This window comes from Phoca vitulina, unplaced genomic scaffold (genome assembly GCF_004348235.1).
Source record: "Phoca vitulina isolate PV1807 unplaced genomic scaffold, GSC_HSeal_1.0 scaffold16, whole genome shotgun sequence".
Taxonomy (NCBI): Eukaryota; Metazoa; Chordata; class Mammalia; order Carnivora; family Phocidae; genus Phoca; species Phoca vitulina.
The window spans coordinates 18,905,492-18,920,877 of NW_022589719.1; the positions used below are offsets into that span (position 1 = coordinate 18,905,492).

A 15,386-nucleotide genomic window follows, 5' to 3' on the forward strand; every position below is an offset into this window, starting at 1 on the left:
AAATACCAGTCTAATTGATATTGCTTGAATCACTTAAAAAGAATCACTTGAGAATGTTGTATCAGTAGTGCTCTTGCGCTGGAAGAAGGTGGCAAAGATAAATGAGCAGGCCTGGGTCCTCCTCCAGTTCTGACAGTTCGCTTCCTTCTGATAGACAGCTATAATGGCAGGGGGGAAAAAATACCTTAATCTTCTCTGACCTTTCTCATCTGGATGAGAACATGACAATGATTCTCAACTGTCACAGGAAAAATTTCCAAGAGAAGGGTGAGGAAATCCTACTGATAATTCACTCTACTTGACAACAAACGAAAGGACAGTTTCAGAATACACCTGTCCCATACCAAGGAGAGATCATTATAATCATAATCACAGCGCTAGGTAGCATATGTTGAACACACACATTATGTTCACTATCAGGCTAAGTGCATTACATGATTGATTTTGATTCTGTGTTATGTAGATTGGTTTAAAAATCCCAATGGCTAGTTTGAGGCAGGTAGGATATCTTAGGCAGGTAAACATGACTTCCCTAAAAATACAATCTAGGTGAGACAGACTCAGGGAAACCGAGGTACAAAGGAATTAAGTGATGGTCCCAGATAATACAATTCACATCTACTTGGCACTCACCATTCTTCCTAACAGGCTACTCTGCTTCCTACTGCCCCCTCACAGTTTTTGTATCTTCACCCTTAAATGGAAAGAATTATTTATTTGTATGAATTTCAAGCATTTTTCCAACTAGAAGATGATATAATGTAAGGACTGTATCTTACAAATGCATGTGTTTAGACACAATTTGGAACTGATGAAATTGCACAACTCTACTGAAGGTGAATGGGTGGGCAGCCACGTAGGGTTGGGGTCAATAGAATATCATCCAGATATAAAATGATAATTATATAATTACATAGTTCTGTAAAAACACACTTAAGATACAATATCAAGTGAAAAAAAGGAAATTTCTAAATAGCATATATGCTATAATTATGTATGTGCTATATATGTGTCCATGTAGAAGAATGAGGTGGAAGGACACATAAAAGTTTTCTCATGATTTGTTGGGCATGATGTAACACTGAGTGACACATTTATACTGAGCATTAATGTTTTTACAAAATTGTTCATGACATGAATTTTGAAAGTGAGATTTAATTTAAAAAAAAAACACCAAAGATGGCATAATGGTAATTCCAAAATTCAAAGAAATGCTGTGGTTTTGGTGCCCACATAAACATAGCCAAAATTATCTTCTCAATGCTTGTTATAAGTGACTCTGAAGAACCATTTTCAAACTGTTATATCTTCTCTGTACAACCATAAACCCTAGCGCACATGCCAGTTAGTAATTAATTCTTAAATACTCAATTTTTCCTGGGAAATCATCTTAATCTATGTAAGGAATGAATGGTCTACAAGGTAAAAAAAATTGCCTTTATTTATTCATTCACTCATCCATTCATTCAACACACATTGAGTGCTCGCTGTTTTAGGCACTATATTAAGAGCCGAGGATTTACCAGAAAAGAAGAAGCTAGTTTGTAGCTAGGACTGGACATGTAACAGCCCAGAGTTTAAAGTTAACTCTGTGAAAAGGGAAAGAGCTCATGAAAGAATCTGGAGCAAATTTATTCCCCTAGCCCTCACTGAAAATGCAGTAAAGAGAGGTTGCAGAGTCTTCTTCTTGTGGCAGCTTTTTGAGCAAATGTTTCCAGAAAAAAAATACGTTGCAGAAAATAATTTAGAAATAGTTTTCCAACTCTGCTTCCTTCATTCAATCACCTAGTCATCAGAACATCTGTTCCAACCAAAAAAAAAAAAAAAAAAAAAACCTCATGAAGGCGGGAGCATGTTTATTTCACCACTGTATTTATTCCCAGCACAAGAACAGGACCTGAACTGCGTCCATGAGGATCCAATCAGTTTAGTTCACACCAAGTGCTAGATTACCCTGTTACAGAAATGAGTCATATTTGGTTCTACCTCTCAAGGACATTAATCCAGGTGGTTAATTGCGGGCATTTATAAAGCACCGACTGTATATCAGATATATAATATATGCCATTATTTTAATCTTATATTGCCACAGCTCCATTACTTTTTCCTTTGCCTCACTGTGCCTCAGTTTCCTGACTTCTATAAACCTGTGATAATGATAGTACTTCACTACTGAAGCTCTGATAAATAAATTCTTGGTACTTATAGTACTTAGAAAAGCACCTAGATGCGTAGCATGTACCATCCAAATACATGCTAATATACTATTATTTGAAGCTCATGATGACACTTTGAAATAGATTTTATTATCTCCATTTTACAGAGGAGTAAACAGACTCATTGTGGCTAAACAATTTGACCAAAGGCCCATAGTTCATACACTGTTGGGTCACCGAGTTTAGAAGTATTTCTCCAATCTTCCCCGCCTGTCCATACCCTTGCCTATATTCTCAGATTAGAGCTTAATCCCTTCCCGCTAAGTCTTGTCAATAACTGGCTTCCGGGCCTCTCCTTTTCTAGCTTCATCTAACATCCTTTACATCTTTCACACTATCCACTTTCCACATGTTACTTAAGCACATAACAAATTGTATTATTTTCCTTTGTATTAAAACCCAAGTGGTTTCTTTTGCTTCTAGAAAAACTTCAAGGTTCTTAGAAAATCACTATATGCTTTTAATATTAAAACATATTCAATAGATAATGTTAAAACCTTATAGTCAAAATACTAAACAACTGTACTAAGATTAGTCCAAAATTCAAGCAGATCTGTGTTCAAAGCACTGATAAGGCAGTAGCCTTCCAAATTATTTTACTTCTTCGATCCTTAGTATCTCGTTTGAAAGATGGGGATAATAGCATTTAACACATAATTTTCGGTGCATATACTACATACTTAGTAAGTGATGTTTATTATTATCATCATCCACAGTGCAAGAGCAGCACAAACCATATTTAAGAGATCACACATGGAAAAAAAAAAAACTAACAGAGATCCAAAGTGTGAAAAATGGAGAGAAATAAATAGTAGAATTGGCTGGTATCAAGCAATGACATAGTATTTCAGAGTTAGGTTGCCAAACCAGTGTAATTTTATGTGAAGAGAAAATTCAATTATAAATAGACTATTTAATTTATATATAAAGTCTATTTATATATTTAAATATATAAGCCTACCTGACAAAAAATAAGTTTTATCATTGTATGGATTAGAGCAGATTTGTAATAGATTTGCTAGTAATAAATAGAAATATTCTATACCCTACTCCTCACTTGAAATATTAAGAATTACTATCTGATTTTATAGCTCTCCAAGAATATGCTTTCCTTCTAATGAATGCTCTCATATAGATTTTACAGATGCTTATGTTAAATATAGGTTAACTGACAGAATATTTTGAAATGCTTAGAGTGATTAATCAAGGCTGCTTCATTTAGTGATGAGAGATATTCAGTGAGATTTCAAGATTTCAGTTTAGTTAAATTAAGTTCATAAGCACGAAAACTCATCTGAACTCAAGAAAATATTTTGGGCATATATAGAAGCCACATGGTAATACTCTGAAACACAAGCCTAGCATTAGTGACCCTAAGCTAACTTCCAGGTATCTCCACATTGGTTGGCGGTATTAACTGAGAAGTAAACATGTAGTTTTTGCTTGTTTTGACCTAAATAAACTCATGTTAGATGAGATCATACTTTTAGCACTCATTTAACCAAGTGCTTATTAAGTATCCACTAAGTACCAAGAAATGTGTTAAGTACTAAAAATAAATGATGTAATAAAATGGTTTTTTCCCTGATTTTACTGCCATCACCATCTAATTAGGAAAGAGAAATAAGTCATAAATGTGACTGTTTTGTTTGTGATGGTATATGTACAGGATAGAGAAGGGCGCCCCCATGGGTATGTTAGTTCAGGTCCATCAAGAAGCACACATCAAGATGGAAACAGACATAAGATAAATTTATTGGGGAAAATATCTGTGAAGGATAAAGGGTGAATGATCAGTAGCAACAAAGGCAGCTTTCAGAATATGGCAGAAGTCTGACACAGGGAAAGGAGATGGAAGGACAGAAGTTTGGATGGAAAGAGTCTAGAAGTGCTGCAGTTTCAGGAAGGATTTCACTAGGCCAATGGGACATCCCTGAGCTAGAGTTCCCCATGAGGGGAGTCCTGTGCTTCACCGAAATAGACCTGAGCTAGTAGCAGTCCTCGGCTGGGAGCACTCCAGGGGCAATGTAGCCTAGTAGCCAGAGCTTTGGTGAATACTGAAAGCAGCAGTTAGGGCTGCCAATCAATCATGATGGACACCACCATGGGAGGCATCTGTGTTACTTGTGGACCAGGATTTCAGAAAAGGTTTTGAAAATGAATATGAGGTCTCAACGTGGATGGGTAAATGCCTTCCAGGCGTGAAGCAAAGCAGAGAGACCTAAAACACCACGACAAGTGTGGGGGAGTTAGGAGCAGTGCATTACGCTGTAGGATACACCCAAGGGAGGTAGCAGGCAGTGCACCAAGAGGTGAGAGGGAGAAGGAGGCAGGATTCCAACCAAGTAGAGTCAGGTAAGTTCTACAAAGATATTTGATTTTACTCTGTAGGTAATTTGGAGTCACTGAAGGGTTAATGCTGGACAGAGACAATAGGGGTACTGCATTGTAGAAATAGTCCCATCATGTATCGAGTATATTCAGATGGAGGTTCCAGGAGGTGAAGCAGAGGGAGATAACAGTAGTGAAGACAAGGAAGCATCAAACAGACCTGGGTTCTAATCCTGACTCCACCCTTTACCAACCATGTGACCATAAACAAGTCTTTTAACAAGCCAGAGCCTCTATTACTAATTCCCTATATCACGAATTACACATCTCCTTACTTCAAGGTGACATGAGTGCTTAAGTGTTCACAGATCGACAGTAGACATAAACTTACATCCACACCCTGTCGTCACGATGTAACTAGAGTCATGTTTTATATAAACTTCTGTAAACCTCAGCTTTCTTAAGTGTAAAATGGCAACAAGATCACATCTACCTCCTGGCGCTGTTCTCTATGAGCTGATACGTGCAAAGTCTCAGCTGACTCCTTGCGAGGAGGAAATGCTCAGCAGCTGAGTGTTAGCTGTTCTGCAAGAGCTGTGCACACTTGTAACATTCTGTCCTCACCACATCTCTGCAGCCAGGCTATTTTCTCCCCAAGTGTTGAGGAACATATCGACGCTTGAAGAGTTTAAATAACTGCTCACAACCACACAAAGGACTGTACAAGATTACAATTCTCAGTTGCCTGACTTCAAAACCCATATTCTTAACCACTATTCTCCATTACCCTCCATTCCAGCATGAAGCAAAACCATCTACCTGCCAAGGAAAATGCAACTCTAAGAACTCACTTGTGGGCTACGGTTGGGTTTCCCTGTATTATCAGGAGGCTTTAAAACAGAATTAGGGACAACTGAAACAAAACTTCCTGTTTATTTTTTTTTTTTTTAAGATTTTATTTATTTATTTGTCAGAGAGAGACAGAGCACAAGCAGGGAGAGTGGCAGGCAGAGGGAGAAGCAGGCTCCCCAATGAGCAGGGAGCCCGATGTGGGACTCGATCCCAGGACCCTGGGATCATGACCTGAGCTGAAGGCAGCCGCTTAACCGACTGAGCCACCCAGGCTCCCCTAAAACTTCCTGTTTAGACCCAAGAGAGGTTTTATCCAATTCATTTAAATGGGATATGACAGACATCATATAGATTCTGATATAATCTGGGTTCCACCATTTGAAACTGGCTTCAATTGGTGATGGTGGGAGGAGGGGGGTATGAACAGAGTGGGTGTGAACATGATGAAGGCAGAAGTCTTTGGAATGTTAACATACATTATTAGTCTTTTCATTCTAACAAGGAATATACTTCACTCCCAATAAAGAGCAGTCTTGATACAGGTAATCAAACCCAAGAAAAACTGACCTACTGGGTCAGGTCTGTAGAGTTTAGGCACAAGGCCCTCATCCATGCAGCTTCCTCCCCTCTTCTTCATCTTTCCTTTGAGAGAAAAGAATGGCCTGAGGTTCTGGCACATTTCTTACTAGGGAAAATGCTTAACCTCATCAAACTTCAGTTCCCTTAGCCGAAATAGCATTATCTTAAGGTTGCCTTAAGTACTAACTGTGAACACTCATGATTGTGTCTAGTACCTATTAGCTACTCCACAAATTTTAGTTCCCCTTGGATGAACAGTAAAGAATGACTTGGAAAATCAACAGATTATCTGAAGATAATTCAATCAGTAAACAAAGGGAATATCTTATATTAGGCCAAGAAGGGTTGAAGTTTTCATTATTAATGTTCTTATTAAGACAAAGAAAAGCTAGAAATATTCACCATTCACAGATGCTTCAGCAATAGATTTGGACCATACAGCTTGAGGAGACGATATTTTATCTTCATCTATCAACTGTGAGATTTTTATATTCAAGAATAATTTTGTTGAACAATCTTATGATGGGGCTCACCTTCAATACAAAAACTTATAAATCTGCAAGACTTGCAAAACAGATACAATTTTTTTTTTTTTCAGTTTCATTGGAAAGCAGGCAGAGATTGCCTCTGGCATTAAGAAACTCACAGGCTGAAATAACTTGAAGCTTGCTGACTCTGCTTTAGACGATTTAGCTAGGACCTCTGACTCCTAAAACCTCTCTGCTGGGGAAGTGACATGGGTTCCTGAAGTGGCTCCCTTTCTCCTGCACTTCTGGAAAGTGTAGCCATGCAAGGGGGAGACTCCCAAGCAGGCTCTCCGTTCCTGGATGATTCTGCAAACACCTGATAGGTTAGATCCCATCACTTGATCATTTTTTCCCCTGAAATTATGCTCCAGGAAAGATCATTTTGGATAGTTTTGGAGCATAAGTCAAGGCTATTTCTCTGGTCTTGGTAATCTTGGCTCATATATTACCCTTTAAACAACACTTGGCTTTTGACTAATGCTTGTCAATAGAAAGAAATGGCAAATTTTAAAAATATAGACTCCTCCATCTTTCTTATTCACCTCAGCTTGTATATTCGCAGTGTTATCATGCAAATGAACTGTGCAATAATGCTCATTTTATCTGTTTTAATAGCCATGCTCTCCTCTGTGGCATTCACTTTTGCCATTTCTCTTCTCAGCTGGCCATACTCTACCAAATTAGCCATAATTTGATACCAACTGATTCTGGAGAACTTACCACAGAATTAAAGCAAATAACCTTTAAACAGACTATATAGACCCAGGAAAATAACCAGCAGTTAAACACAATCCCACCCCCTAAACATAGTATCCGGTGGAATTTCCTCTGACCCCAATTTTAAACTCATGAAGCAGGTATCAGTCATAAGCATGAAGATGAATATAAATTATTTTACAAGTCTTTTCAAGGCAAATCTTTATTGTTACAGTGGAATTAGCTGTAGCATCTAGAACTTCAACATGTTCAAGGAAGAGAGAGCAGTGGGTATATGAAGCAATCCACCCTCCATGGGGAATGGAGTTTGTTGCTCCTGTACATTCTGGACAGATTTATCAAAAAGGCAAAACCACATCATTTGCACCTCCAAGTAAGCCCCAAAGAAGAGTTCAAACAACTTTGGTTGGTGCCCAAAGATTCAGCAATCAATACATATGGGTCAGATTTCAAAAATTCAGCCTGAGCATTTTTTTAACAGAGCAAGCTTTTTATCAATTAATTATGTTGAAAAAAAGAAGCAAATAGTGCGATTTTTTTTAATTAGGGGAATTATGAAATTGGGTCATAGAAACTACATTATAACATGTATTACTATTTTTATGTTAACTTTTTGGGTTTCTAAATAATTGTGCTTATAAAAATATTTAAATCTCAATTGTAAAATACACCAATTGACAATATAATCTTTATGATTAAAAATGGAGAAATGAGAGCTACTTAGAAAATTAAAACCAATTCTAGTTTTGTTGTTGTTGTTATTGTTCTGGGAGGCAGTGAAGTTTCTTAGAAATAATTTGATCCTTTTGAATTGGGCTTTTAATTTCTGTTTATTGGTAATACAGCAGAGGCTAGTTTAGGGCTAATTTTGTTCCTGCTGAGGCAAGTCCTTTTCGTAGACTCATGAATTATGTGCCTCATGAATTATGGAGGTCTTCTACTCTGGCTGGCAGGAGAGAACTATATTCTCAAGTAAGGGTGAGGCCAGGTAGCATTCCTTCCATCCTTTAGGATAGTCCCCAGCGGCCAGAGTATTTCTTCACACCCATTCACGGAGCAGCTGAAAAGTGGAGGAGAAACCTCTGCAGACCTCTGTAGTATTCTGCTCTCTTTTTCCCTCTCTGTTTTGCTATCTCTGTCTGAAGTTCTCTCCGTCCTGATACCCTGCCTCTTTGATCTAGCTCCCTTGATGGCCTCTCCCCCTTTTCATACCAGATCCTAAAAACTCACAGCAGGCAGGGAGCTTGAGACAACTGCAGAATTCACATCTGGTGCTCTCAATTGTCTCTCATCGTCTTTCTTTCTTTTTTTTTTTCTTTTTAAGATTTTATTTATTTATTTGTCAGAGAGAGAGAGAGAGTACAAGCCAGGGGGAGGGGCAGAGAGAGAGAGGGAGAAACAGGCTCCCCGCGGAGCAGGGAGCCCAACACGAGCTCGATCCTAGGACCCTGGGATCATGACCTGGGCTGAAGGCAGACGCTTAACCAACTGAGGCACGCAGGCACCCCTCTCATTGTCTTTCAAGAGTCATTATCCTTTGTGGCTCCATATTCAATGTCTTGTGCATTGTTATGTCATTTATCTCATTTTGTTTTTTTTTTTGTTTTTTTTTTTTTTTTTTAGACATTTTAGGCAGGAAGCTAGCTCTGGTCTCTTTTCCTTCATTTTAGTGAAAAGCAGAAGTCACTCCTTCCCCTACCTCATGAAACATCCTGATGCATATACTTCTCATTACTCTTCTTTGTGGCTCTGAAGTAGAACCTGGATTTTCTCTTATGAATCCCCAGTATAAGTCATGTGTTCTATTCCATCTGAGCTGTTCACTGTTCCTAAATACATCTTATATTTAAATATACTTCACGCCCCATAACTTTGGACAAGCTAGCTGTTTTGCCTGGGCTTGTATTCATTGAAAAGACACTACTAAGAACTCCTAAGAATTCAGAAATTCTGGGTTCAAGTGCATGTACCACCACCTATCCCTGTAACAGAGTAAACAGTTCACTTATATGAAAATGTATTTCATGGCTAAAATAAGGGTTGAACTAGATCATTAACTTTCTAGTAATAAAAGTAGATGAAATAAAAGTTTCAGGGTGGAACTTGGGTGAAGTCCCATCCATCACAGGGCACCGTGCTGGAATCATATTGTTCTTCTGGAGAGCACTGAAGAACAAAATGAGCTAATCTCTACATCCCACCTAGCTCTAAATTTCTATGAGCAGATGATTATTTCATTATACTTCATATCTCTCCCCTTCCTTCTTTCCTCTTTCCTATAAGCCACATTTATTGAGCACCTACTATATTCTAGGCACTAGCAACAGAAAGGAGAAAAAACAGACATTCCTTCAAGTTAAACAATTCTGCCTGCTAAAAACTTTTCACTGTCAACTAAACGCCATTTATCTTTTTTTTATTTCCTTAACATGCACAGTAAGATGTATTTTTCTCCTAATCTCAAATGTATGTGCACTTCTCTTATGGAACTTGTTATATTTTTCTCCCTGTGTTATAATTACTGTTTTCACTTATCTTATCCCATGTGTTAAGATTGCAGTATCACCAAGTTCAAAAATGCCCCATTGTTCTCTGTGTAACCACAGAATCCCATAATAACAGGTATGATATAAATTGCTTATTTCCGATTAAGGTAGTAGTGCTAAGTAATGTTAAATAACCATACAAAACTGAACAATGCAGAAGTGTATGAATAACAAAGAATGCTTCATCCTCTCCCTGACTGCCCTTATACCCAAGTACTTCTCAGAGGTAGGTAACTAATGTTAACATTTTAGAATACAACCTTCCAGAGTTTTTCTATAGGTACATATATGCATAGAATCATTTTACTTCTTTTGGAAAAAAAAAATTATGACCCTAGTAAACATATTGTCTTGCAACTTTTTTTTTTTTTTTTTACTTAACATATCTTGAGCATCTTTTCATGTCAGAACATACAGAACTACTTTTTAAAGGCTGTGTAATATTTTGGATAAATAAATGCATGAATCAGTACAAGATGAACTTAGATGAGCTCCTAGCATCCACTATCCTTCTACTAAGGTGAAGTATTAGCTGGAACATAGAGAAAGTTATGGAAGTAAGGCAGCACTCTTCTTTATAGAAAGAAGGGCATTGTAATATCTAATAAAATATGGAGGGCAGAGACGGAGAGCAAAACTGTGCATTGATTTTCTAGAAACTTTGATGGTGAATTGTTTTGTGTTATTTCTGCTAAGCTCTCAAATAAAAGGCTACAAAAAGAAGGCTTATTTTCCAAAACTTTTCCCAGGTAAAGAAATGGATATTACATACAGACTCATTGCCTAGGATGAGACAGTTGGGTTCAATACTGAAACCCACACTATGTGACATGATGTGCATTCTACTGCATTTGTTAGTTCCAGTTGACAAGGACGAGGAAACTAGGGGAGAGGAAAAAAAAAAAGAGATTTTTCCTGATGCAAAAAGAGTACAGAGTTAAAAAATGAGACAGAGTTGAAGGAAAGTAGGTCACCAGCAAGTGTTTACACAGAGTTTATTATGTACATAAATTGTGTATATATCCATTTTGTTGCCTAGAGTTATAAAAAAATGAATATGTTGGCATTTAAATATTTTTAACTTGGATCTTAAATCTCTCAAGCATTCGGACAATATCAGTAACTGTTTGCAACAAGTTCTATGATAAGCTAATCCCTTATAAACAGATAATCATTAAAAAGTGATAATCCTAAAAGAAAGTGCTAAGTTAAGGATTTTTTTTCAAGGTAAAGTTAAGAAGAGCATCAGATGTGACACTACCCCAGTAGGAGAAGACAGAACTAGTAGTCATAACATTACTTATAGTCACTATTTACTGAGTAGCGCAGAGGGTCTGTGGGTAGATAGCCTCAGTTTGAATTCTGGCTCAGTTAATTCCTGGTTCTATAACCTGGGAAAGATGCCTAATTTTCCATGCCTTAGTTTTCTAATCTCTGAAATGGGCATGAAAGTATCTATTTTAAAATTTGATCTGAGGCTAAATGAGTTCATACAGGTAGTGCTAAATTTTTTTAATCCCAAATTGCCTAGAAAAGTTAACTACTAGGGGCGCCTGGGTGGCTCAGTCGTTAAGCGTCTGCCTTCGGCTCAGGTCATGATCCCGGGGTCCTGGGATCGAGCCCCGCATCGGGCTCCCTGCTCAGAGGGAAGCCTGCTTCTCCCTCTCCCACTCCCCCTGCTTGTGTTCCCTTTCTCGCTATGTCTCTATCTGTCAAATAAATAAATAAAATCTTTAAAAAAAAAAAAAAAAAGAAAGAAAGAAAAGTTAACTACTGTTTATTTAATTCATATGTGGGATGCATACACAGTCCAAGATTTTGCATGTTATGCTCCTTATCCTCTATGTGCTATTATAAGGTAGACATTACTTTTCTGATATGAAGAATGGTACAATTAGCAATCCAAGCAACAAAGTAATACACATAGAATAGCTAGGAAGTCACAGAGGAGGTAACTGACGTAAGCTTTTGTGTCTTCAAAAGCCTGTCTCCTTAGGCGGTAAGACTTTCTCCAGGCTATATTACAAAGCAGTGATCACCAAGACAGCATGGTACTAGCACAAAAATAGACATATAGACCAATGGAACAGAATAGAGAGCCCAGATATGGACCCTCAATTCTATGGTCAAATAATCTTCGACAAAGCAGGAAAAAAACATGCAATGGAAAAAAGATAGTCTTTTCCATAAATGGTGCTGGGAAAATTGGACAGCCACATGCAGAAGAATGAAATTTGACCATTCTCTAATACCATACACAGAGTTAAACTCAAAATGGATGAAAGACCTCAATGTGAGACAGGAATCCATCAAAATCCTAGAGGAGAACATAGGCAGTAACCTCTTTGACATCGCCCACAGCAACTTCTTTCAAGATACATCTCCAAAAGCTAGTGAAACAAAAGCAAAAATGAACTTTTGGGACTTCATCAAGATAAAAAGCTTCTGCACAGCAAAGGAAACAGTCAACAAAACAAAGAGGCAACCCACAGAATGGGAGAAGATATTTGCAAATGACACTACAGATAAAGGGCTGGTATCCAAGATCTATAAAGAACTTCTCAAACTCAACATCCAAAAAGAAATAATCAAGTCAAAAAGTGGGCAGAAGACATGAACAGACACTTCTCTGAAGATGACACACAAATGGCTAACAGACACATGAAAAAAAGTTCATCATCATTAGCCATCAGGGAAATTCAAATCAAAACCACATTGAGATACCACCTTACACCAGTTAGAATGGCAAAAATTGACATGGCAAGAAACAACAAATGTTGGAGAGGTTGTGGAGAAAGGGGAACCCTCTTATACCGTTGTGGGAATGCAAGTTGGTATAGCCACTTTGGAAAACAGTGTGGAGGTGCTTCAAAAAATTAAATATAGAGCTACCCTATGACCCAGCAATTGCACTACTGGGTATTTACCCCAAAGACACAGATGTAGTGAAAAGAAGGGTCATATGCTCCCCGATGTTCATAGCAGCAATGTCCGCAATAGCCAAACTGTGGAAAGAGCCGAGATGCCCTTCAACAGATGAATGGATGAAGAAGATGTGGTCCATATATACAATGGAATATTACTCAGCCATCAGAAAGGATGAATACCCAACTTTTATATCAACATGGATGGGACTGGAGATTATGCTAAGTAAAATAAGTCAAGCAGAGAAAGTCAATTATCATATGGTTTCACTTATTTGGGGAACATAAGGAATAGCATGGAGGACATTAGGAGAAGGGAAAAATGAAGGGGTGGAAATCGGAGGGAGAGATGAACCATGAGAGACTATGGACTCTGAGAAACAAACTGAGGGTTTTAGAGGGGAAGGGGGTGGGGGGATGGGTTAGCCCGGTGATGGGTATTAAGGAGGGCAGGTACTGCCTGGAGCACTGGGTGTTATACGAAAACAATGAATCATGGTTCACCACATTAAAAACTAATGATGTATTGTATGGTGACTAACATAACATAATAAAATAAAATTAAGAAAAAAAAAAAAAAAAAAAAAAGACTTTCTCCAGGGAGAAAGCATTCCCAAGTTCATTCTGGGAACTTGGAAAGCATATACACTGGCTTTGGAGACTGGTTTTAAAACTTAGTTTTCCTACCCTCCCTTTTCATTCCATATTAGTATTTACTGTGAAATAGATGCTAGCTTAGAGGTTCTAATACTATTGCTCTCTGTTCTATTTCTGAGCTCTCTTACCTTTGTCATCTTGTTGTCTTCCCTTTTTTGGAATTAAGGTATTACTGTAATTGAAGGGTACCTCTTCAGCAAAGCAAAGGTAAGTTATGTAATGATTTATTGAGATGGCCCTAACATGAAGCCTACTGGCCACATATATGATTAGGGTGAAACAGAGCAGACGGGCAGAGGTCCAAGAAGCTTCTAAAGGGACACCACTTGCCCACCATCCTAAGTGCCACTGAATATTGTTGTAGTTCTTCACACAGAACTAGGTCATGATTAATTGCTAAATTTCTTCCTGTACATGTAAGTCAACAGCTTATTTAAGGCATCTCTACATGACTCCTTCTGTCCCTGAAATACACCTTTTCTTCCCACCCCCAACCACAAACACACGCATGTGCACATACACACATATGCACACGTGCTCTTGCTTTGCCCAAGTCTGTATCTCTCAGAGGCTTTCATGCCTACACTGTTGCAAGATCAACTTCTTCAAGGCAGGGTAAATATAGTGCTCTGCATGCAACAGTACTAATAAGCATAGAAAAGTACTAATGAGGAAGTCCTTATGAAATAAAATTTTTCTAAGATGTTTATTCTTCAAACTGTAATGATTTTTGTTTCAGATGTGAGACAGTATCCCACTTTCCTAACACAGTTCATTAGAAAAGCTCTCTAGAGGGAGGGATCCTCTTTAGAAAATATGAACTTTTATGGAAGTAAAGGAAAGGAAAGGATAGAAAAACAAATTATTTCTGAGGCCAGTTACTGTACAGTAAGTTTTACAATTTATTACCAAGGTTTTCCCTTTTTCTGACTTTTACAAGACAGGCAGTGGCAAATGTATGTACCAAACTTAAACACCATCTCTGTAAGAAAGGCCTCCTTGACCCTTCTAACTTGGCAATCCATACCTTCTCTGAACCTCTTGGAGCATAGTCCATTATTACTTGTTGTTTTACCTTTATAAAAATGCAAAGCTCTGTGCAATTTCATAGGCATATTTCCCCCATTAGCTCTTATACTCCTGAAAGGCATCACTATGACTTACACGCCTGTCTTCAGGGTTTCAGCATCCTGCCTATGCTACTGGATACAGTGAATACTTAACTGATGCCCCATAGATAAAAACAAACCACTGGCTGAACCTGAGAGGACTTTACCTTTCTGAACAACTTGGGGAATATGGCATAAAAAGGAGGAAGAAAAAGCAGTAAGGAACTTTCTAGAAGCACAGGTACAGCCAACAACCTTTGAGCAGTATTTGTCCTTTTAATACTATTTTTTCCTGTTCTAGAGTAACAGTCAAAGCTAACCCTAGGATAACACATGGTTTTAATAATTTTAAACAAGCTTTCTTATATTTTCTATCTTATTTCATCATGTCATAGGTAAAAGGGACATGCTATTGTACCTTGTACCTTTTTTTAAGATTTTATTTATTTATTTGTCAGAGAGAGAGAGCACAAGCAGGGGGAGTGGCAGGCAAAGGCAGAGGGAGAAGGAGACTCCCCACTGAGCAAGGAGCCTGATGCGGAACTCGATCCCAGGACCCTGGGATCATGACCTGAGCCAAAGGCAGACGCTTAGCCGACTGAGCCACCCAGGCATCCCTATACCTTTTACCTTGAATAATTCTTAACTCCAATGTGATCAAGAATCTTAGGAACTCATCCTATGCAAAAATCAGAAATCTACACAAAGATAGCTAGACATTAATTATAGGGAGGCCTTATAACACAGGTGAGAAGTAGCAAATTTTCTCCTTCTTGTCCGCATACTATCAGGGTAATATGACAGCAAAACTCATCAGGCCACCCACTGCAAAAGGCTTTTCTTTATTCTTGTTTTTCTTCCAGCAATTGTTTAAAAACTTTCTTTCTATGCATTGGATCCCATTGACACCAACCATACCAATATGTAA

At 38.1% G+C, this 15,386-nt stretch overlaps 1 protein-coding gene across 9 annotated transcripts in view; it reads right to left on the reverse strand.

The window, feature by feature from the left end:
• LRRC4C (leucine rich repeat containing 4C) overlaps positions 1-15,386 on the reverse strand; it is a 1,196,081-nt gene that overhangs the window by 705,435 nt on the left and 475,260 nt on the right. The window contains exon 1 of one of the 9 annotated variants that reach the window (XM_032413927.1): positions 634-694. The exons of the other annotated variants lie outside the window; for them this stretch is intronic. The gene's annotated coding sequence lies outside the window, so the exon portion shown is untranslated. Of the gene's footprint in view, positions 1-633; positions 695-15,386 lie in introns of those variants that run through there. 9 annotated transcript variants of the gene reach the window in all.